Below are 22,968 nucleotides of genomic sequence, written 5' to 3' on the forward strand. Positions count from 1 at the left end.
ATTGCATTGTTGAAAGCTTTGAATAGGTTTAGCTCCTCATGTTGTCATCCTAAACTCATGAATCTTGGTGTTGATATTGATGTGAAAACCCTCCATGATGCCAATGTCCTCTTTCATGCCTTGAAGCCTCCTTTCATCAAGTGTCTTCATCCTTGCATTGAAGCATGATGTTGGCATGCTCTACGTGCTGGGTAAGGTGTTCTTTTCCTTGTAATGAAGTCCTCATGACATCCTGAAACAAAGAAAGAACATATCATGAATGAAATGAAAAACAAATAATGCATCACAAATAAATTTAATCTGATTTTATACCCTAATTCACAGATCTACTCCCTAATTCTTCTCCTCTTAATTGGTTGCAAATTGAATTTGATGAGCATTTGATCTTTGTTTTATATGCTTCCTTTTTACCTTTGCCTTCATTTCACCTCCATAGGTCGGCCAGCCCAATAATTGTTTATTAAATTCATGAATTTACCTTCCTTCTAGCTGACTTAAGGTGCTCTTCTCTTGCTGAGTGGGTTTGGACTCCTCTCATGCACAGATTGAGGCACAAATAACAAGAAGGTTTGCACAGATTGGGGTCGGCAATGTAGAAAATTACTGATTTTATCCTTTAAACGTTTGCATTTTTCCTCAAAATAAGGCCAACTTAGGGCTATCTTACCCCCGAGTGGGTTTGAAAGGCTCATATGCACAAACTAGAGGTGAGAGAGAGAGAGAGGGTGAGAGGAAGAGATAATGACCTAGAGAGGGTAGAGAAAGAGAAGTAGAGAGGGAGAGAAGAAGAGAGGGATGGAGAAAGAGACCTAGAGAGGGGAGAGAGAAGAGAGATAGTAGAGAGGGATAGAGAAGAGAGATAGAATAGAGATACCAATGCCAATCTTTTTCTATAATTTTTTTTTTTCTGAAAAATCGGCCTACCGTCGGAATTCTGACATCAAAGCGTAAAAATTCCGACAGAGGAGTGTCATCGGATGCACAACATCCTTGTCGGAGCTCTCCTAGGGACCGTTGTAATTCTGATGCCAAGGGGTTCAAATTATGATGGCCTCCAGGAGAATTCCGATGAGGATTCTATGAATCCGACAACACTCCTCTGTCGGAATTTTTATGCTTTGATGTCGGAATTCTGACGGTAGCCCGCGATTGAGACGGTATTCTTTTTGGGTATATGAGTATCAATGGCGGCCATCGGAAAGGATGGGGCTGATGTTGGAATTGTGATGACCACAAGGATAGTTGGAACTTCTGACAAAAAGATTTTTATGGCTTTTTTTGTCGGTAGTGTGACAAAAATGCATCGGACTACCGACGATTTGCCATCAAAATTTTGACCCAAATGTACTAGTGTGAGGTTAAAGAGTTCTAAGCATTTTACTTACAATAATATCATCATCTATTTTACCTCCAACAATTTGTATGCTGCCAACAACTTCTTTAATTATATGTCCACACTGTGCAATATTTTCTCCTCCTTGCATTCTCATATCATCAAACTTTCCTCTCAAGCTTTCCTCTTTGGCTCTTTGTACATGCTCATCTCCTCCATAGATTAGATTTGACTTTTCCCATACCTCTTGTGCAGTTTCCAATCCTTGTACATCATTATATTTTGAATCTGATAAAGTACTTACAATAGCTTCCAAGGCTTGCATTTTTTCTTGTTGCTCTTTGAGTTCATCTGGTGTTAAAGGAGTAGTAGTAGGAGCAACATATTTGGTTTCCACAGGTTTCCAATATTGTTCACCAAGACCTTTAATCTATATCTTCATTCCATCTTTCTAGATCTTGTAGTTATCCTTATTGAACTTAGGACCCTCTTTCTTCATCATCTTGAATTCCTCATAATCTTTCCCTCAAGTGGTTAGGCTTTCTGCACACAGAGGACCAAAGCTCTGATGCCAATTATTAATTCTATGAGGATCCGGTTAATACTGAGAGGGTGGGGGGAATCAATATTAACACAAATTGAAACTTTAAACCTCAAATCAAAGTTATATTAGATCTGAAATTATTTACCATATAAACCAACTCATTATAAGTATCGGTAACCTTTGATAAACCTCTGATTAACTGTCATAACTGGTGTATTAGAACTAGTGCATGAAATGAAACATAAACAAGAACATCACATGAAAAACATTCCACACACGAACACCATAATTTTTTTGACGTGGAAACCCAAATGGGAAAAACCACAGTGGGAGTTGGTACCCACAAATATTTGTACTCCTTTGAAGTACACCTTGTTAGGAGCTTACAATATGCCTTGTTAGGAGCAAACCCTGTTAGGAGTCACCCGGTTAAGGGATTTTCCTAGCAGCCTGGTTATGAGCTTAATGATCTATTAGGATCAACCTCGTGAGAGGATTTACCACTCTTTTTGAGAGCTGCCCTCTTAGGGGACTTAAATGTTTAAGGCCTGTTAGGACCTACCCGGTTAAGGGATTTAACCTGGTGCAACTGTTAGGAAACAACAGTGAAAAAGTGATTTGTTACTTGCACTTCTCAGCTTGCTAGATCAGATCCAGTTATGCTCAACTCTCTGCAACTCTCAGGAAAATCTCATACTACTCTTGAACGGTGCAACACATTCTTCTAAGACCACCAACACAATAAACATCGACTGTGTCATCCTAAATATCTATCTCAACTAGGTCATCCACTAAACCCTAATTACATCATGAAATTACAATATAAATCATAAGAGACCATCTCAGATCAATATATAAATCATTACATCAAATTACAATGCAATAGCAACCATTGGTTGATCGAAATCCATCACAAAAATCTGATCTGTACCAAAGTCAAAACTTCAAAACACTCCACTAAGCATTTCATTGTTTCCCAAGAAATTCCTCCATCATTTGCACAAAAACAATATTTAAATCATTCACACGGGTTGTGTCATGTTACCACCTTCATGTAGACTCACTGTCGATCACCGCCATATCAAAAATCTTTACCGGTTTGATGATTTATTCACTAGTCCTTAAACCCTAGCAAAACTTCATCAAAAATTTGAAACAAATCTTCTAGTAGTCATCACAAGATGTGGTTTCAATCAGATACTCATTTCAATGATACAAGCTTACATTCCAAACCGCAAATCACCAATCATTACCAATCACCCAATTCAACCAAAACATCTCTACTTTACCGGTTAAAGTCCTAATTCACGGTCTTCTATTCTTTGCCGATAAACCCTACCTTTGGTAAACCAAATCACTTAGATGACAAACCAAAACATCAGGAACATCTGAAATCATCATCAACATCAGTTCACATCAGTTTCCATCAATGACAACACAAATAACTGATCATGTCATATAACCACAAAATCTTAGTCTTGTATCATCTACCAGTTCAGTCTTCATCCTTTAACTACATCACCTACATCATCTCATATTCATCAATTATGCCAAATGCCAACATCTATCTCTACCAGGATCCACTTTGCCCTATTAGATAGTGATTTATAAAAGAATGCTTATTGAAAATCTGCAATTGACATTGAGCGAGAAGCTATCTCTTAATTAATATTAGAACTTTGCTAATTTGTGTAATGTACTCACTGATTACCAACATATGATGACTTAGTTTGGAGAGTCTACTTCAAACTCTCATACTTGTGCTTTTGGGGGCATGTCCATAGAAGGGTCTACAAAGAACAAAGTTGTGGCTAATTTCATAGATACACCACAAATAGTTGTTGCAAAGGAACCACAATGTAATAGGGTCTTCACCAAATAGAATGACTTCTATTTGAGCATAATGCAAAATTTATTAAAGGATAACCTTATAACTAGGTTCCGGAGATCAAACCTCTACTTGACAACAAACCATACCCTCCTTGGTATGATGGTTTCAAATTCTGTCAATATCACTGTGTGATTGGACATGATATCGAACGTTGTTATCATCTTAGACACATAGTCCAAGACCATATAGATAATGGAGCTATTAAGGTTGGTAAAAGAAAACACAAATCTAATAAATCTGTTGATAAAAAAAATAGCGAGTTGTAGATTTATATAGATCCTTTTCTGCCACATTCATCTCTGCATCATCTATGAATCTGGCATCAAATGAGGGCCCTTATATTAACATGGTTACTATCATTCCAATCTCACCTCCTAGCCAAAAGATGAAAGTATCTGACTGTAATGTGGTGAAATATGCAAATGAGAGATCAAGAGGAAAACTACCCTTTCCCTCCAAGGAGAGATGAGAGTTTCACTACGTATTTTTCTTCAAACACTTTTCACCTAATTACACTGGAAGAGGAGAAGAGAATTCACTAGATTCAACCTTCAAAGAAGAAGATAGAATTCTGAGTGAAATGAGAATGATAAGCTAATCCCCTCTTCCTATTTGAAATGGAAAGGAATTGATTGAATTATTGTAGCGTCGAAAATTGTACGCACTTGCTAAAGTGGTACAATTTCACACTTGGTTTAGCTCCCGCCTTGGCGCATCTTGCACTTTGCATTGCATTTTCCTTTAGTACTTAATTAATCAAATTAATTAGGTCTAAGGTCTTATTTCATCATCTTCCAGTTGGGCCCTTTCATTGAAGTGTGCCCCTTTCATTTTATTCCTCCAATACATCATTTAATCAAAACCCCTAATTAGGTCCTATTTTGAACTTGGGGGCTTGATTTCGGGGGTCAAAACATCTCGAAATCACTTGTAACTTCAGGATTCTCTCTAAAATTATCATATCTAATGACCCTGAAAATTTGGTGAAAATTTGTCGGGACCATGGCGCTCGAAGTGCACATGGTCCCCGACATTTTTCCCAAAATTTTAGGAGCGCAATCCAATCATAAAATAAAGCTTAACCCCAAGAAATTGGCGGGAGATTCAATCTCTAGGTTGGCCAAAAGGTGAAATTAAGACCTAGGGTTTCATATATAAGAGCTCTCTTTCTTCATTTGAAAGGATCCGAATTTTGGTTTGAGGGACCTTCTATGCAACGAAAGAGAAGATCTTTGAAGACTTCAACAACATTCAACATCCACCCATCAAGCATTCATCAATTTCATTCATCCATTTAGGGCTTTGAAGACATTGAAGAGCAATAGGGGATCACCGACTGAAGATTGGCTTGTACCCCTCCCTTGGGGTTGGGTATGATTTCATGTTGTTTTCATGTCTTTGCATAAGCCTCATTATATCATCTGTATTCATGCTTTAGATCACTTTGCATCTTGATTTGGAGCATTTACATTATCATTTACAAGCAGTTAGGGTTTACTTTCTAGGTTTCTCTAGTTTGCTTACTTGCATTTTAGGATCTTGCACACACACTACTTTTACAATACAACTTGGCTATTAATGGAGGTGGAAATCACCAAAGCGGGGGTTTGACTAAGGCAAAACCCTATATAGCCGCCCAACGTACCTTTTCAGATATAAGTGCAGATTTCGGGATTCGGACAACGTCGCAAACTGCAGATCCGGCAGAAGCAGACAGAAACTGAGCTACACACCAAATTTTAGGGCAAAAGACCAAGACAGAGGCATGGGGTGCTCTGGTCCTGACAGGACAGGGGCGCTAGGTGCCCTGGTCCTTGGGACAGTGGTGCTGGGCGGCCTGGTCCCTCTGTCAGACAGCAAGTTTCAGCATTTCCGACAGCTTTTCAGGTTGCAAAACAGCAGTTCCAGGAGTAGAATCAGGACAGTGGCGCCTGCGCCCCCGTCCCGAACATTTTCACTCAGATTTTAACTCCGGGTACGCATCTGCATTCTTGTCTTGTCCTTGTGTTTACAGCTTTCCATTGTTTAATCTCAATTCTGCAATCTTGTTATTAGTTCATACTTGCACTTTGGGGTTAGGAATTGAACTTGCATCATTTTATCTTTCAATTACAACAAAGGAATAGAAACCCTAATAGGTAGCCTGTGGCTCTCTCTTCAAAAAGAAGTAGCCAATTGTGTGATACCTCTAGGCTCTTTCGTATTCCACAATGTGTGTCAAAAGGTAGGATTAGGGCATGTTAGCCTAGTCTCGCTTTTCCCCCTACACATTTTGGTGAACCTGACGTGAATCTTATTATTGCTTTCTCTTGCATTGCATTTGTTAGATCTAGATCTAGATTTAGTGTGTTTCATTTAAGTTTCATTTTCATTAAAAAAAAAAAAAAAAAAAAAGAGGGAAAAGAAAGAGTGTGTTTCTTTGTTTATTTGCATTGTGTGTTTAAGTTTTATGCAATTTTTATTTCAAAATGTCAGATTTTTATTTGCAAGATGTTCATATTTATGATGATGTATGCAATTATGTTGATTATGAGTATAGCCAAGATGAATTAAATGAAGCTTTAGATAAGTTTTTGAACCCTAAAGATACCAAATCTTCATTTTACCAAAACTTCATAAACATTGTTACTATGCCATTTTGTTGTGATGAGAAAGATAAGTCGAATGATTCCTCTCAAGGGTACATTCCTATCAACTCTTCCACTAAATCTAGTAACATGGTTGTTTTCAATGATCCCCTCTATGAAGAGATCTCTCCTTTTGAATCAAAAGATAAACCTTTTAATAGATATGATCATGCTTTGTTGGATGATGCTCTTGATGACTTTGTGGCTTTATCGAAATCTTTAAACAAGAACAAAACTTCTAAATTAGTTAACATGATAAACCTGAAAGAGCATGATAAGCCTCTCTTTGAAGTCCAAGGTGCTTATCCTTCTCCCACCTTTCAAGTTCCTAAATCACCTCTCCTTACTATCCAAGGAGGGTATGGTCATGATTCCTTTCTTACTCCGAATAAACCTTTCATCATTGTGCAAGGAAGAAAACCTATAAGTCCTTATAGTTATGCCAAGCAATTAACTAGAGAGAGTTATAATGCGGTTGCCCATACTTATAATACTAGAAATAATAGGTAGCCTAATCCTCCTCCTGTTACTCCAGTTTCTCTTCCTAATCCTCAACCAATTCTTTCGCAAGCTCCACGTATTTCACAAGTTCTTGGTAAGGAATATGATCTCATAGAACAACTTAAAGCTACCCCTGCTAAGATATCCCTTTGGGATTTGATCCAAACTTCTTCCACTCATCATGGAATGTTACAAGATGCCTTGAAAAATTTGAATGTTCCTCCACCTAATACATCTAGTAATATAGTGTCTTTGGTTAACTCTGTGATGAATCCTAAAGCTCAAATTGTGTTTACTCAAGATGAATTTCCTACTAGTGAAATTCAACATCAATATGATCCCTTGATGATTGTGGTTATCATAAATGACACTGCTATAAGACAAACACTGGTAGATAATGGCTCTGGCCTTAATGTGTGTAGCATTAATCTATTGCATAAGATGAATGTGGATACATCCCTTATTAAGCCTGACTCTCGTCCCATTCGAGGCTTTGATAATGTGGCTAAGTCTTCATTAGGTATTATCACCTTACCCATCACAGTGGGACCTGTTACTTTGCCTACTCCTATCCATGTTATGTCAGGAAATCTAACATACAACTTGTTATTAGGGAGACCTTGGATTCACAGTATGCAAGTTGTCCCCTCTACATTGCATAGACAAGTTAAATTTATTTATAACAATAAGACATATACCTTGATAGGTGATACTAATTTTCAAGCTTGTTTGCAAACATCTACTTCCAAAGGGAGTTCTTCTAAACCTTCCTCTTCTAGTGATGACTCTTTAAACAAGATACCTATGGACGAATCATCATCCTCTGATAATCAAAATTCCTTGGATGAGCCTAAAGTTCCTGAAGAAGATTCTTCTCAACTTGAATCTACACATGAAAAGGCTTTTGATCCTGAGAAGGTTCTCGCAGAAGACGATTGGGGATCTCTTGATTTTAATCCCACCTTTGTAGGTGAGTATAGGGTTCCTCCTAGAGAGCTTAAAGTTAAAAAGAAGGAAGAAACTAAAAATCAATCAATCTTACCTGAACCTATGAACAATAATTTTGTGGCCGCTTCTCAAACTTCTTCTCCTCACACCTCTAATTCTGAAGGATTTGATTCTTTGTCTTATGAAAAACCACCTTCTCTTTCTGAAATGGATAATTGTTATGGTCATGGTTTTCATATTTTAGCTAAGTATGGGTATAATGGAAATGGTTGTGGCGCTCACGAACAAGGGATAAAGGTTCCTCTAGGGAATAATCTTTATGATGAGACCTTTGGACTTGGTTATAATCTCTACAAGCACACTAAAGCTTCTAAGAGACCATGTATTAATGTTAATGTTATTTCTACGTCTCTACCAATGAGACACCCTGAGTATATTGATGGGGATCCTTCGTGTGCCTATGCTTTGGATGTCTTTCCTACCGATGATGCTTTAGCTGAGTTTTTAGGAGCATATGATACTCTTCCTCGTTATCATCACAATAGGGGATTTCCTTATTGTTTGAACACTGAAGCTTATTTTGGAAGAGAGATTGATAATGATGAGATTGTGGAAGAATTCCCTCAGTTAAAGGATATTCCTCAACAAAGTAATCTTCTCATAAGTGACACCATTGATGTTAAGATGGATCCTTGCAATGAAGAAAAAGTTATTAAAATTGGAAAGTGTTTGGATGAAGAAGAACAAAAACAATATGCAGATTTATTGCATGAATTCCCTGAGATCTTTGCTTGGACATACACTGACATGCCTAGTATAGATCCTAAGATTGTTACTCATAATATTGTCTTAGTTCCCGATGCTAAGCCTGTGAAACAAAAGATTCGAAAAATGAATCCTAAGGTAGCTTTGCTTGTTAAGGCTGAGATTGAAAAATTATTGGAGGCTGGATTTATCCGCCCTATTGATTATTCCCCGTGGATTTCAAATATTGTCGCTGTGGCTAAATCAGATAATAAAATAAGAATGTGTACCGACTTTCAAGATTTAAATAAGGCTTCTTTAAAAGATGATTTCCCTCTCCCAAACATTGACATGATAGTTGATTCTACAGCAGGACATGCTTTGTTATCCTTCATGGATGGTTTTTCAGGATACAATCAAATTTTCATTAATCCTCAAGATCAATTCAAAACTGCTTTCACCACTCCTTGGGGTACATTTTGTTGGGTGATGATGCCTTTTGGACTTAAAAATGCCGGTGCAACTTATCAACGAGCGATGACCCTTATCTCTCATGATTATATGCATAAGATTTTAGAAGATTATGTTGATGATATTTTAGCCAAATCCATTCTCTGTATAGATCATATTAAGATCCTTCGTCAAATCTTTGAAAGAATTCGTAAATATCACATGCGCTTGAATCCCCGAAAATGTGTTTTTGGTGTGGATAGTGGAAAACTATTAGGATTCATAGTTTCACATCGTGGGATTGAGGTGGACACTAAGAAAATAGATGCTATTGTCAACATGCCACCTCCTAGAAATGTGTCTCAACTCAAAAGCTTACAAGGAAAGATTCAAGCTATTCATAGGTTCGTATCTCAACTTGTGGATCGTACTTTTCCTTTTACTCAACTTCTCAAAAAGAATATCACTTTTCAATGGAACGAAGATTGTCAGGAAGTATTTGAAGATTTAAAAGTATATTTGGCTAATCCTCCTATCCTTCAACCTGCTGAACCTTCTAAACCCTTTCTTCTTTATACAACTGCTTCCCCTCATGCTCTCGCAGCATTATTGGCACAACATGATAAGGATGGTAAGGAATGTCCGGTTTATTATATAAGTAATACCTTACTCGATTATGAGACCCGATATTCTGCGATAGAAAGACAATGCTTGGCCTTGGTGTTTACGACTCATAAATTGTGACATTATCTTTTAAATTCAGAAGTCCATGTCATGGTAAAGTTTGATCCTTTGAAGCATCTTTTCTCTAAAACTGATTTATCAGGATGCCTAGCTAAGTGGGTTATGATGTTAACTGAATTTGACCTTAAATTTGTTTCACAAAGAGCAATTAAAGGGCAAGCGTTCACCGATCACTTAGTTGAGGCCCCTTCACCTTTCTCCTTCCCTAACCCTGAGTCTTTTCTCGATGACTTCATTCTTTGTATAGAGAAAGATGAAACTTGGGAGTTGTACTTTGATGGCTCTAAGTGTCGTACGGGATCGGGGGTAGGTGTTGTTCTAATTTCTCCTACAAAGAAATCCATTCCCTTATCTTATCGTCTCAATTTCCTATGTACCAATAACATTGTTGAGTACGAGGCTCTTATAGCAGGAATAAAGGCAGCCTTGGCTTTGAATGTAAAGCACATACATATTTATGGAGATTCTCAATTGATTATAAGACAAGTAACAGGACTGTATCAAGCAAAACAAGACAAATTATCACAATATAAAGACCTTGCTATCTCTTTGTTACAAAAAATCGATTCTTATACCATGGAACCTGTTCCTCAAAAAGATAATCGACATGCGGATGCAATGGCATGTGTGGCTTCTCTTGTATCTCTAGAGGACCCTATGGTTGATCTTAAATTTGTTATTCACAACCTTATTTCTCCAGCTATTGTAGATGATTCTAGCTTGGTGACATGTTGTGACTTTATAGACTCAGATGAATGGTATTCGCATATCATAAGATACTTGACCGATGGTACCTTTCCTGATTCCGCCAATAGGAACACTAGGGCTAGAATCTGCAAGCTGTTTGCTAGATATATCGTTCTTTCTAATGTTCTTTACCGAAGGGGTTATAATGGTCTTCTCCTTCGCTATCTTAACAAATCGGAAATCCCTATTACTCTTGAAGAGGCACATTCAAGTGCCTGTGGGGGGCATTTTGGAGGCAAATCCTTGGTTCAAAGATTGCTTCGTATGGGATACTATTGGCAAACCATGCAGAAGGATTCTTTTTCATTTGTTAAGAAATGTCATCAATGTCAGCAACATAATAATCTGATTCATGCTCCTGCCCAAGAACTTCGTTCTCATGTAGCTTCTTGGCCTTTCTCTGCATGGGGGTTGGATCTCATCGGTAAAATCTCTCCTCCTTCATCTCAAGGACACACTTTCATTATAACCGCAATAGATTACTTTACAAAGTGGGTAGAAGCTGTTCCCCTTCGCTCTACTACTACTGAAGTGATTTGTCAATTTCTTCTAGAAAACATTATTTCTCGATTCGGGATACCTTCCACTATAATCTCAGATAATGGAACATCATTTAAGAACAAGGACGTGAAGAAATTCCTCGAGAAATATTATATCAAACATCGATTTTCTACACCATACTATCCTCAATCAAATGGTCAAGCCGAATCATCCAATAAGATAATTGAACAAATTCTTCGCAAAACCGTGAATAAGCATGGTAAGGATTGGAGTACTCAGCTGATCTATGCTCTTTGGGCCTACCAAACGAGTGTACAAATTGCTATAGGAACTACCCCTTATAATCTTGTTTATGGTGCTGATGCTATTATGCCTTTAGAGTTAGAGATTCCATCACTTAGAGTTTCTCTCAAAGGTATAGTAGATGATGACTCTTATAGAGAACAAAGACTTCAACAACTTGAGATGCTTGATGAACAACGTATAAATGCTCTTGAGAATATTCAAGCATATCACAAAACTCTACAACGAAGCTATAATGATAAGGTTATTCAACGTTCCTTCTCAGTAGGTGACTTAGTTCTCTATGAGAATCAATGCAATGTGAATACCTTACCTGAAGAAAAGGGAAAATTTAGTCCTAATTGGCTTGGACCGTATATTTTTATTGAAGATTATGGATCAGGGGCTTACAAAATAGCGGATGTAGACGGTATGCCTCTTAAAAAACCTATAAATGCTATGCACTTGCGTAGATACTATGCTTAATTCCTCATTCCTTATCTTTCATTTCATCTATCTTCTTTTCACTTCTTCAAAATTGGATAATATGTTAGCATATCTTTGTTAGAGCAAATAGAATTAAATGATATTTTGTTTAATCTATATTGCTTTGTTCTTGACAAGCGTGTTCCTTTACTCTATAGTTTGTCTTGAATTCATTTATGTAAATTTACATTTCCATTATGCTGGCATATTATACAATGTCTTTATGTGTTAAGTAGAATTGTATCATGTTGTGTTTAAGTTTAAATTAAATCACATTAGTTATATGATTCTTAGGCTTAACACATATTTCTTCTCTATCATCAATGTAGTGCTTGATTAAATATTTTATTTTAATTAAGTCACACATGTATCAATTTAATCATGGAGCATTGAGAAATCAATCACATGGAAATTAAATTCAGAACATACATGTACATCTACCAAATGTATTAACTTTAATCAAAATATACATTGTTTTAGGCATTAAAGATAACACGTTTGAGACAAAGAGAAGCATGTATGTGTGTGTGTGTGTGTGTGTGTGTGTGTGTGTGTGGATCATGTTTTCATATACAAAAGTAGGTCACTATACATCCAAAATGTGACCTATCCTACATCATGAGATCATCTCCCATCCCTAGGGCTAGTGGCTGGAGAGTGACGACTAAACGCTCCCTCCTGATCCGGTCGTGAAGGTGGACCCATAGGTGTATAGCGTGACATAGACCATGAATGACTCCGAGAGGAACTCCTACGATCCCTATCCATAAGGATCGTGCGATACGAGGTAGCCTCAGCCTGAGCTGCTACTAGGTCACGCTGTGCCTACTGAAGGTTCTCTGATAGAACTCTCTCTCTCTCCCTCCATATTTCCACCTGTACTCGAAATGGGGAAAACAAGTCCTCATGCCGACCCGCGTTCCCCTGAGGTCTATAAGCAACCTGTGAGGAACTAGGGATCTGTGCCATCATGGAAATATCTGTCACTGCTTGCTGGATCAAGGAGCGCCACTCCTACACATTAGTTGTAGCAGTAGAAAAGATTTTGTATTAGTACCATTCTATATCATCAAAACATTAATCAATCAATATAAACCTACTATACCTGGATCTCCCTCGCGCTAGTAGGGATCGTGATATGGTAGCATCTGTGACTGGGAACTACTAGGCTCCCCACACTCAAATGATCTGTGCACGATGGGTACAAGTCTCTGTATCGCCTCGTGTTCCCCCTTTTGCGGAATAAGAGGAGGATCCAAGGCTATGGTATCATCTCCTGAATGGTGGGGAGCTGCATCTGACTCCTCCTCATCATCTCTATCATCCTCATCCTCATCTGCATCCTCACCCACATCCTCGTTCTCCTCATCATCATCTCTATCTATGTCATCCTCGTCTCCTTCCTCCTCCTCCTCGGCACTAGGTTGATCTCCTATGGGTGGATCAGGATCTCCTGCCTCCTCATGACCCTCTCCCTCCTCTGACTCCTCTGATCTGGATCCCTGATCCTCATCTCGGTCTCCATGTCTCCATGGACCTGGATGGCCTGTCGGGTAATCTGGTGGAAAGATAGGCCCTAGGTATGTCCTCACAAACCATGAGAGATACCTGCGCTGTGCTCCAGGATCTGCGAAGTAATCAGTGACCACATCCTGATCGGACCCCTCTATATCTGTAATCTTGATATCATCTGTCTTAGGTCTCGCTACTGCTCTGGGTCTGGGAAGGACTCGTGAGTGTCGAGTATAGATAGGTACATCAGCTGGAACACACTGCTCTAGCCCAAACTGCCTCCGTATTGGTCAAAGTAGAATGGGACTATGATATGTGAGTATCGTCCTCTCAGTAGGCGGTTCCTCTATAAGCATGCTAGCTGCCTCTCCATTCCATCCCATCTGTGCATCCGCAGATATGGTCTCCATACTGTCACCTCAGCTGTCAATCTATCGAATGTCACTCTCCAATATAGTAGATCCCCAAATCTCCACTCGCCGGTAAGTGGATAGGCAAACACCCTAGGTCGCTTGCTAGCCGCACTCATCGGATAGCCGATGGGCCTAGTGCATGTAAAGTGCTCAAATATCCACACCTGCAGAAGTGTGCATGTCATCAAGCTACAACACTGTCCAAACGCATACTCCTCGAGGTCGTGATAGAGATGTGCAAGCATACTCCGACCCCAAGCATATACTCTCCTATGTCTCTCCATAGCTCTGATGCACCATGTGAGACCCCCATGCATGTGCGTACCTCGCCCATTAGGGAAGACGGCTAGTGCAATGATGACAATCATAAGACATCTCACAAGGGGCACCTCTCCTGTAGGATGTAAGAGCCAACTGATCATGATGCGACCTCTCGTCTCACTCGGCATGACTCTCCCTATGTAGTAAATCTGCTCCCTTTGATAGTCCTCCGCTGATCGATCGGTCGTGTATGTCACGGTGGCTCCTCTGATAGGTAGGTGAAGTATGCGGTACACATCCTCAAGTGTAACCATCATCTCTCCTACTGGGAGATGGAATGTACATGCGTCAGGATCCCATCGCTCCATAAGTGCCATCAACATCGCAGGATGGAATTGAATGGCCGGCATGAGGATCGCATACCATAAACCCACTATCAATAACGTATCCCTCTCTGCCTGAGTCAGCCAAGGAATCTGATCTTGCAGACTGCGAAGAATCTCCCCCGCAGTGTGCTCTCTCATGTATGGGAGACCCTGCAATGCAAAAACATTAGTGTAATCAGTACTCAATCATCAAAATCATCTATGCGAAAAATGAAAACTATCGAACATCGAAAGCTAACCTTGACACCCCTTGCCAAGTCCTGATTGGGACCATGGCGCTCTGTCAGGGACCATGGCGCCCTACGAGGACCATGGTGCCCTTCAGGGACCATGGCGCCCTGAGAGGACCATGGCGCCCTTCAGGGACCATGGTGCTCTGATAGGACCATGGCGCCCTGGGTGGGACCTAGGGTCAGATTCTAGGGCTCGCATTCGATCACAGAAACTCAAAGTCAACACAAATACAGAAAGTCAAAGTCAAAGTTCAATCAACTCACCTCGTCTAGTGGCTCGTCACCGATCACGGCCTGTTGCATGATCTCCATCCTCATGGGACGCTCCGGTCGTCATGAAGGCATGATGATGGCTATGTGGGCTCCGCTACAATGAACAATACTCAGAAATCAACAAAGTGACAAATGCAATAGTCACTTTCGAGGTATATATTTTCATTCCTTTACCTTTGATTTCAAAACCCTAATTTTCCTCTATCACTCATTTCATCATAACTTGAGTTTGGGAGATGCGATTTTCGAACCGTTTGTTGTGTAGGAATCATATTTTCGTTCCCTTACTCCCTGGATGTTCCAAAATGTGCTCTGATGAAGCCTCTTCAGTGAACATTTCTCATCAATAATCTCTCACACAATTTGTCGTAAGTAAACATGCTATCCTGTTTCACCTCCCTAATAAGCAAGCCGAAACAGGGGGCATATAGCTACTCACAAATTTCATCACTTTCCTTAGTAAGAATTAGGTGATTTTGTGATCTAACGTGTGTTTTGTAGGGTGCAGTTCCTAACTGTGTATTGCAGATACCGCTGGGGGGCTTCGTTCGACTGACTTATGGATATATCCTTTTTCAAATAATGTTTACTATCTTGTACTTTAGCTTGCATATGCACGTAGTACTCATATGACGGCTAAAGTGGGGGCTAAATGTAGCGTCAAAAATTGTACGCACTTGCTAAAGTGGTACAATTTCACACTTGGTTTAGCTCCCGCCTTGGTGCATCTTGCACTTTGCATCGCATTTTCCTTTAGCACTTAATTAATCAAATTAATTAGGTCTAAGGTCTTATTTCATCATCTTCCAGTTGGGCCCTTTCATTAAAGTGTGCCCCTTTCATTTTATTCCTCCAATACATCATTTAATCAAAAACCCTAATTAGGTCCTATTTTGAACTTGGGGGCTTGATTTCGGGGGTCAAAACATCTCGAAATCACCTATAACTTCGGGATTCTCTCTAAAATTATCATATCCGACGACCCTGAAAATTTGGTGAAAAGTTGTCGGGACCATGGCGCCCGGAGTGCACATGGTCCCCGACATTTTTCCCGAAATTTTAGGAGCGCAATTCAATCATAAAATAAAGCTTAACCCCAAGAAATTGGCTGGAGATTCAATCTCTAGGTCGGCCAAAAGGTGAAATTAAGACCTATGGTTTCATATATAAGAGCTCTCTTTCTTCATTTGAAAGGATCCGAATTTTGGTTTGAGGGACCTTCTATGCAGTGAAAGAGCAGATCTTTGAAGACTTCAACAACATTCAACATCCACCCATCAAGCATGCATCAATTTCATTCATCCATTTAGGGCTTTGAAGACATTGAAGAGCAATAGGGGATCACCAACTGAAAATTGGCTTGTACCCCTCCCTTGGGGTTGGGTATGATTTCATGTTGTTTTCATGTCTTTGCATAAGCCTTATTATATCATTTGTATTCATGCTTTATATCACTTTGCATCTTGATTTGGAGCATTTACATTATCATTTACAAGCAGTTAGGGTTTACTTTCTAGGTTGCTCTAGTTTGCTTACTTGCATTTTAGGATCTTGCACACACACAAGGTCTGCACACACACTACTTTTCAATACAACTTGGCTATTCGTGGAGGTGGAAATCACCAAAGCGGGGTTTTGACTAAGGCAAAACCCTATATAGCCGCCCAACGTACCTTTTCAGATATAAGTGCAGATTTCGGGATTCGGACAACGCCGCAAACTGCAGATCCAGCAGAAGCAGACAAAAACTGAGCTACACACCAAATTTCAGGGCAAAAGACCAAGACAGAGGCATGGGGCACTTTGGTCCTGATAGGACAGGGGCGCTAGGTGCCCTGGTCCTTGGGACAGTGGTGCTGGGCGGCCTGGTCCCTCTGTTAGACAGCAAGTTTCAGCATTTCTGACAGCTTTTCAGGTTGCAAAACAGCAGTTCCAGGAGTAGAATCAGGACAGTGACGCCTGCGCCCCCATCCCGAACATTTTCACTCAGATTTTAACTCCGGGTACGCATCTGCATTCTTGTCTTGTCCTTGTGTTTACAGCTTTCCATTGTTTAATCTCAATTCTGCAATCTTGTTATTAGTTCATACTTGCACTTTGGGGTTAGGAATTGAACTTGCATCATTTTATCTTTCAATTACAACAAAGGAATATAAACCCTAATAGGTAGCTCGTGGCTCTCTCTTCAAAAAGAAGTAGCCAATTGTGTGATACCTCTAGGCTCTTTCGTATTCCACAATGTGTGTCAAAAGGTAGGATTAGGGCATGTTAGCCTAGTCTCGCTTTTTCCCCTACACAATTATGTAGTGCAAAAGTGACAAAGAATTGATTATAACTTAAGATCAGAATATGGGATGAAGTTGTGCACCTGGATCTGGCAGTAATATGTCGAGACAAAGTCGCCCTGCGAATTTGAGGAAAAGTTGCTCGGACTGTGGTGGGAATGTACATGATCCTCCTAAAAATACGCAAAACAAACATGGTTTTTTCACCTTTGCAAATGGAGCCCAAATCTGAAAGTACAGTTGCGCACCTACAACCTACACATAGAAAAGAGAGTAAAATGGGTTGAGATTGGGGGCTTGCCTTTAGGTCAAACCCTAGTTTTGGAATTAACCAAGTAATGAAAGAAAGTACTTGCAAGTAGATGTAAATGAAAGACTGAATTATAAATCACCTCAAGGGAGGCTACAATAATAATGTTGATAGAAATGCTTGTGTGGAATTGAATGTTGGAACCAATCTACTCTTCAATGGTTGAATCCTTGACTTGAATGCAACACCTAGCCTGAAGGGAGACTTGAGAATGCTCGATGTTGGAAAAGAATGTTTGAATTCTCTTGAATGCTCGATCACTTATGCAACTTGACCAACTCCCCCTTATGAAAATGAGAGGACAAATTCCCCTTAAATACATGTTAATGGATTTGATTTTCATCATAGGCTGACATCGAGGGAGTTTCCTGCTCACTGCACAACCTACAATGCATGCTCTAGGAAAGATCCTGCCCCAAAACAGGGCAGGGACAGGGGCGCCATGTCCGCAGAGTGCATATAGGGTGGTGCAGAGGCCAAGGGAGAAGCAGATTCCAAGGGTTGAGTAGTCTTTGGTCTCTGATCAGGCTAGAGGATTTGATCTCGCATGCGTGAGGACCCTAATATAGTCAAAAATTGCTAGGGTCAATGACACTACATTGACATATCATTCACCCTTTTGTATGCTCCATTATTATGGAGAACCTGCTCCTCTATACATCCCTGCAAAGCCCAATGGTCAAATTGTTACAGGTGGAATGGTTGATCCTTCATTCAGAGTTGATGTTATCGCAGAGGAAACTTTGTTTGTAAATGGATAACATAGGCTGAGATATGATGAGTGTCATGCTACTTTGAGAATGCATAATGGGTTGTCTCTTCCCCCTTTGGTCAATATTACCTTGATGATTCTTGTGGGACCCAAGGCCGTTTCAACTACGTTTGTCATCTTTCTTGAATCAAAGCTATTTAATGATAAAATAGGTATTCCCTAGTTGGTATCTATGGATGCAGTCCCTTCAATAATCTATAAGTGTTTAAATTTCCTCATGAGAGTTTGGTGCATGTCATTCAATATATTGGATATCAACCACTGGTAACTTGTGGGGATTTTTCACTAGATTATTTTTGGCTTGCTCCAATTGGGCCTATGCTTCCTCATGGTGAGTAAATATATAGAGCTTATTATCAATATAAAACAAGGGAGTTGACTCCTAAATCAGTTTAGCCTGGTTATTCATTGCCTCTTCTTGCATCAACTTTTTCTCCATCTATTCTTGTGTTGCAGTAGGTCGTACCTTTTGTCCCTTCTTCATTGGGGGATGAAGTTAAACCTACTCCTCCTAGTAGACCTCCTCATCTGCCTAGAACTACACAACCTTCAATAGTGTCTTCCATTCCTATGACTGTATCAAGTGCAGACAAGGGAAAGGCACCCACTGTCAAAGTCTGAGACTCACACTCCCTTTCATCTCTTGATCTTGGTAGATATCTCCCATCCTAATCAATATGAGAAGGGTAAGTTCTCCCCTCATGCTTGTTCCTCACCATTGGCTCCTAATTCATAGCCTCTAAAGGAACCCCCTATTCCTCTAGTTGCTTCTCGAGTAAAGTGAGAAATGACACCTGTGGTCGTGAATGTAGTACCTATCTCAAGGGAACCTCTTGCTTCATCAGTGGGGCCTTCTCTTGTGTCAGACAGTCTTGGAGGCCTTCTCCTATGGAGCACAATACTCCAGAATCTTTTCAGGCTTCAACCCCTGGCCCCCATCTTCATTGCAATCAACATGCACATGAGTGTAAGCACCATTGTCGAGAGATGGCTAGAGAACGTGACACTGCCTTGGAATCTGAATATGCACCTTCAAAATCCATTCTTATTGCCTCCATTCTTGTTCCTTCCTAAGTTCCAACATCTATATCATCTTTGGTGTTGTTACTGACCATTTTTGGGACTCTTGATGAACCTCCCCCCAAGAGGGTGCAGGTCTTCATTACTTCATCCCTAGAACCACTTCTCATCAGCTCGTTAGTTGAGGTACCTCCGTTATCTCAACCATTGGATATGTTGCACACATAGGTGGTCTCTAGTGTTTCTTTGCTTGGTCCTCCTATTTCATAGCCACTTCTTCATCAAAGCTTTCTTGGGATCCTCCAACCTACTAAGGTTGACTTCACAACCTAAATGCAAGTTTGAGCAAGACTCCATTCGAGAGTTTCGTCGATGCAAATTGGCTTAGGTATGTTACTCAACTATATCTTTTATTGCTTCAGTGTTTGTTTCTTTGCCTATTTCTATTTGCATTGTTGAGAAGGCCCTACCTTCTCTCGAGTTCGTCACTGCCCCTCTCATGGAGGTCAATAGATCAACTCTTGTGTCGCCTCCTCGACATGCATCACCTACTTCCTCTACAAAGGCATGCTTGTTCGACTCCTTAAAGGATATCTTGACGCTATTTATGATCTTCACCCAATCATTGACTCTTCCCTCTTTTGAGCTTCTAGACGCAGATGTTGAAGTTGCCTCATCCCTAGCTCTAGCTACCGATGAGGTGCTTGGAGTAGCCCTTGCAGTTGTTCCTCTATGGGCTCGTCCTCCCTCCCCATATGATCTAGATTGGGAGGACGATGATAACCTAAGGGATAACCTTCATGACAATACCTTTCTTATCTTGTAGCTTAGAGGGTGTGCATTTTTTTGTTCCCGCTTACTTTACATGTTTGATCCCTCTCTAGGGACCCAAGTTACTCTGTTGGTGCTTGGAAATGGGAGGTTGAGTGTCTTTCTATGTTGTGCTCTCCTAGAGGACCCTAGCTACTTTGTAGATGCTAAAAAATAGGAGATTTTATGTTGTGCAACTTCTTCTATTTGTTAATCTCTTTCTTCTCTTTGTCGTGTATTGCTTTTCGACATTCGAAGATGATGCAAAGTATTGGGGGCATTTAGGCCTTCTTCCATGTTGACTTGAATGTTTATTTTTTAATTTTCATGTCTCCTTCAAATCCAAGAACTTTGGCATTGTGATCTGAAACACCCATTTGTAGCTACACCATTTTATTTTATCTTACGACTATGGGTTCTAAAGCCAAATACTTAGATCCCCCTATGCTCTTGCATTTTTGTTCATGTTGTGGGTCTTATGTGTCATCCATTGAAGATGAAATTCCACATAAACATCTCACTATGTTGACGTGCCACAATATTTCTTCTCCTTAGAATTACATGCCTTTCATGCATACCATTCTAAGGGGGGGCTATTATATCTACATTTGCATCTATTTATCTTGGCATCATGTTTGCCTTGGTGGGGAACAAACCAATTGATCTATTTATCTTTTTGCCTTAGTGGGGGCCAAACCACTTGATCTACCTATCTTTTTGCCTTGGTAGGGGCCAAACCACTTGATCTATTTATCTTTTTTTCTTGGTGGGGGCCACACCATTTGATTTATTTATCTTGACACCTTTTGTAAGGGCTAATTCACTACTTATCAAATCAATCTATGGTTGCCCTATTGTATGTCTATCTAGCATAACACAACTTGCTACCCATACCGACGAAATCTTGTAAATCATCCTATCGTATGGCTATATAACATAACACAACTTGCTACCCATATTGGTGCTATCTTGTATCTTTCGTAATAGGGGTTCTCCTCCATTAAGCAGGGTCTACTTCTACTACACTATCTTATTTGCTTCATCACTTTATTTTTGATTTCTCATCCAACACATTTGTCTGCAGTGAACGTATTTGTGATGAAACAACCTAGAAAAATCTAATGCAATTTCAAGTGTATCGCACTGGGGCAACTTCATTCGATTGACAGATTCTGCTTCCCCTGCATAGTCTTGGTAACATATCTCTACTTTATCTTCACATCTTTTGATAATGATATGCTTGTTAAAGTGGGGGCAAATTGTAACATTATAAATTGCACCCCATGCAATTCCACGTCACATAAGCGCCTTCGCTTTAAGGCGATTGGATTCTTTTGTCTCTTTGTCCATTTATTTGCATAGACTGCCTTGTCAGCTTAGCATCTGACGTTTTCCCGACCATGATGACCATTTGACTTATGAACACTAGCACGTCGCAGAAACGTCCACACATCGTGCAAGTGTCCCGCGAATATGTTAGCTTGCAAGTGGTCATTTGAGCGTTATGCCTACATCTAGAAGAGTTTGTAACACCTTTGTCCATGACCACCAACGTCGAGATTCTTCCCTGGGCTCTATATATCTTTTTCATTTGAGCCTTTTTAGGCCTTCTTGATCATTTTGGGAATTCTTGCGCTCTTGGTATTCTATTCTTCATCTTTCACAGGTTCTCCAAAATTCAACATGGACCATTATCATAGTTTTGGAGAGTTCTTGGTGCTCAAATTCATTCCTTCGATTGATAGCTCCTCAAGTATTGAAGGGGATTTCCCTCTCTCTTTGTTCATTTACACGTCCATTGTTTTCTATCAAGTATATCTGTCATTTTTATTATTTATTTGTTTCTTTATCATTTTTCCTTTATCCATGACTATTATCTTGGTTGTCTGTGGAGGTGGAAACATCGAAGCGGGGGTTTGACTAAGGCAGACCTCTTAACACAACCCCAACATTTTTTATTTTGCTTATGTGGAGGTCAGTTATCGAGAGAGGAAGATTGCTTTGTTGGAGGCTTCAATTGTGGACTACTTGTGATCTTTCTCTATCTTTCCTTGTCTCTCTTTAGCTGTTATCATTTCGTATAATTTATTTTACTCAACATAGTATCTTTAGTTCAATAGTTTTATTATATTCACATTCGTTGTATGACTTCTATACTCTGTCTGTACATGACATTAGCGCGCTGCATTGGTGTCCCAAATCTGTGCACTCGTCTTGAGAACAAAGGATTAGTAGAGATCGTTCAGATGTCTCTATAGCTTGCCTATTAAGTATTATAGTTTGTATCCCTTGGCTCACTATAGTGCCAGTAAAGTGAGGTAGAGCGAATGTGGGTTTTCTCTTTGAAGTTCATCACTTCGAGAGTAGAAAATCCCATCCTTTACAAGATTAACATAGACACAAACCCTCTTCAAGGAAAACATAGTTTGAAAAAAAAACTTTTGTTCAATATAAACAACCTACCTTAGAATTCTAACAATGTAGTTCAAGAAAGGCCATAAAGTCAAGGGAAAACTAAAGAATTCAACTTAGATTTGAGAATGAAGATATTGTTCCATAAAGACAACAAAGTTTCAAGTTAAAGGGGAGAAGATGAACAAGGAAGATGAATTGTACTAGTGACCATGCTTGAAAATGGCCTTAGCAAACTTGACCTTAATAAAATGAAAAAGGAAAAGTTTCTTAGCAAGTTTTTGGATGGCCTCTATGTGGACCCCATGTAGGACCCAAGTAGAGTTGGCCCAACTATGCAATATGCTCAAATTCATGAGTTTCCCACAATTTATGATGATGATAATATTGTGCTTCTATATTTCACTATGTGTTTTATGTTGCCAACATTTCAGGTCAAACTCTATGATCCATCATCAAGGTTGTAAACAAAGCAAGAGAAGA

Source organism: Cryptomeria japonica, chromosome 1 (genome assembly GCF_030272615.1).
Source record: "Cryptomeria japonica chromosome 1, Sugi_1.0, whole genome shotgun sequence".
Taxonomy (NCBI): Eukaryota; Viridiplantae; Streptophyta; class Pinopsida; order Cupressales; family Cupressaceae; genus Cryptomeria; species Cryptomeria japonica.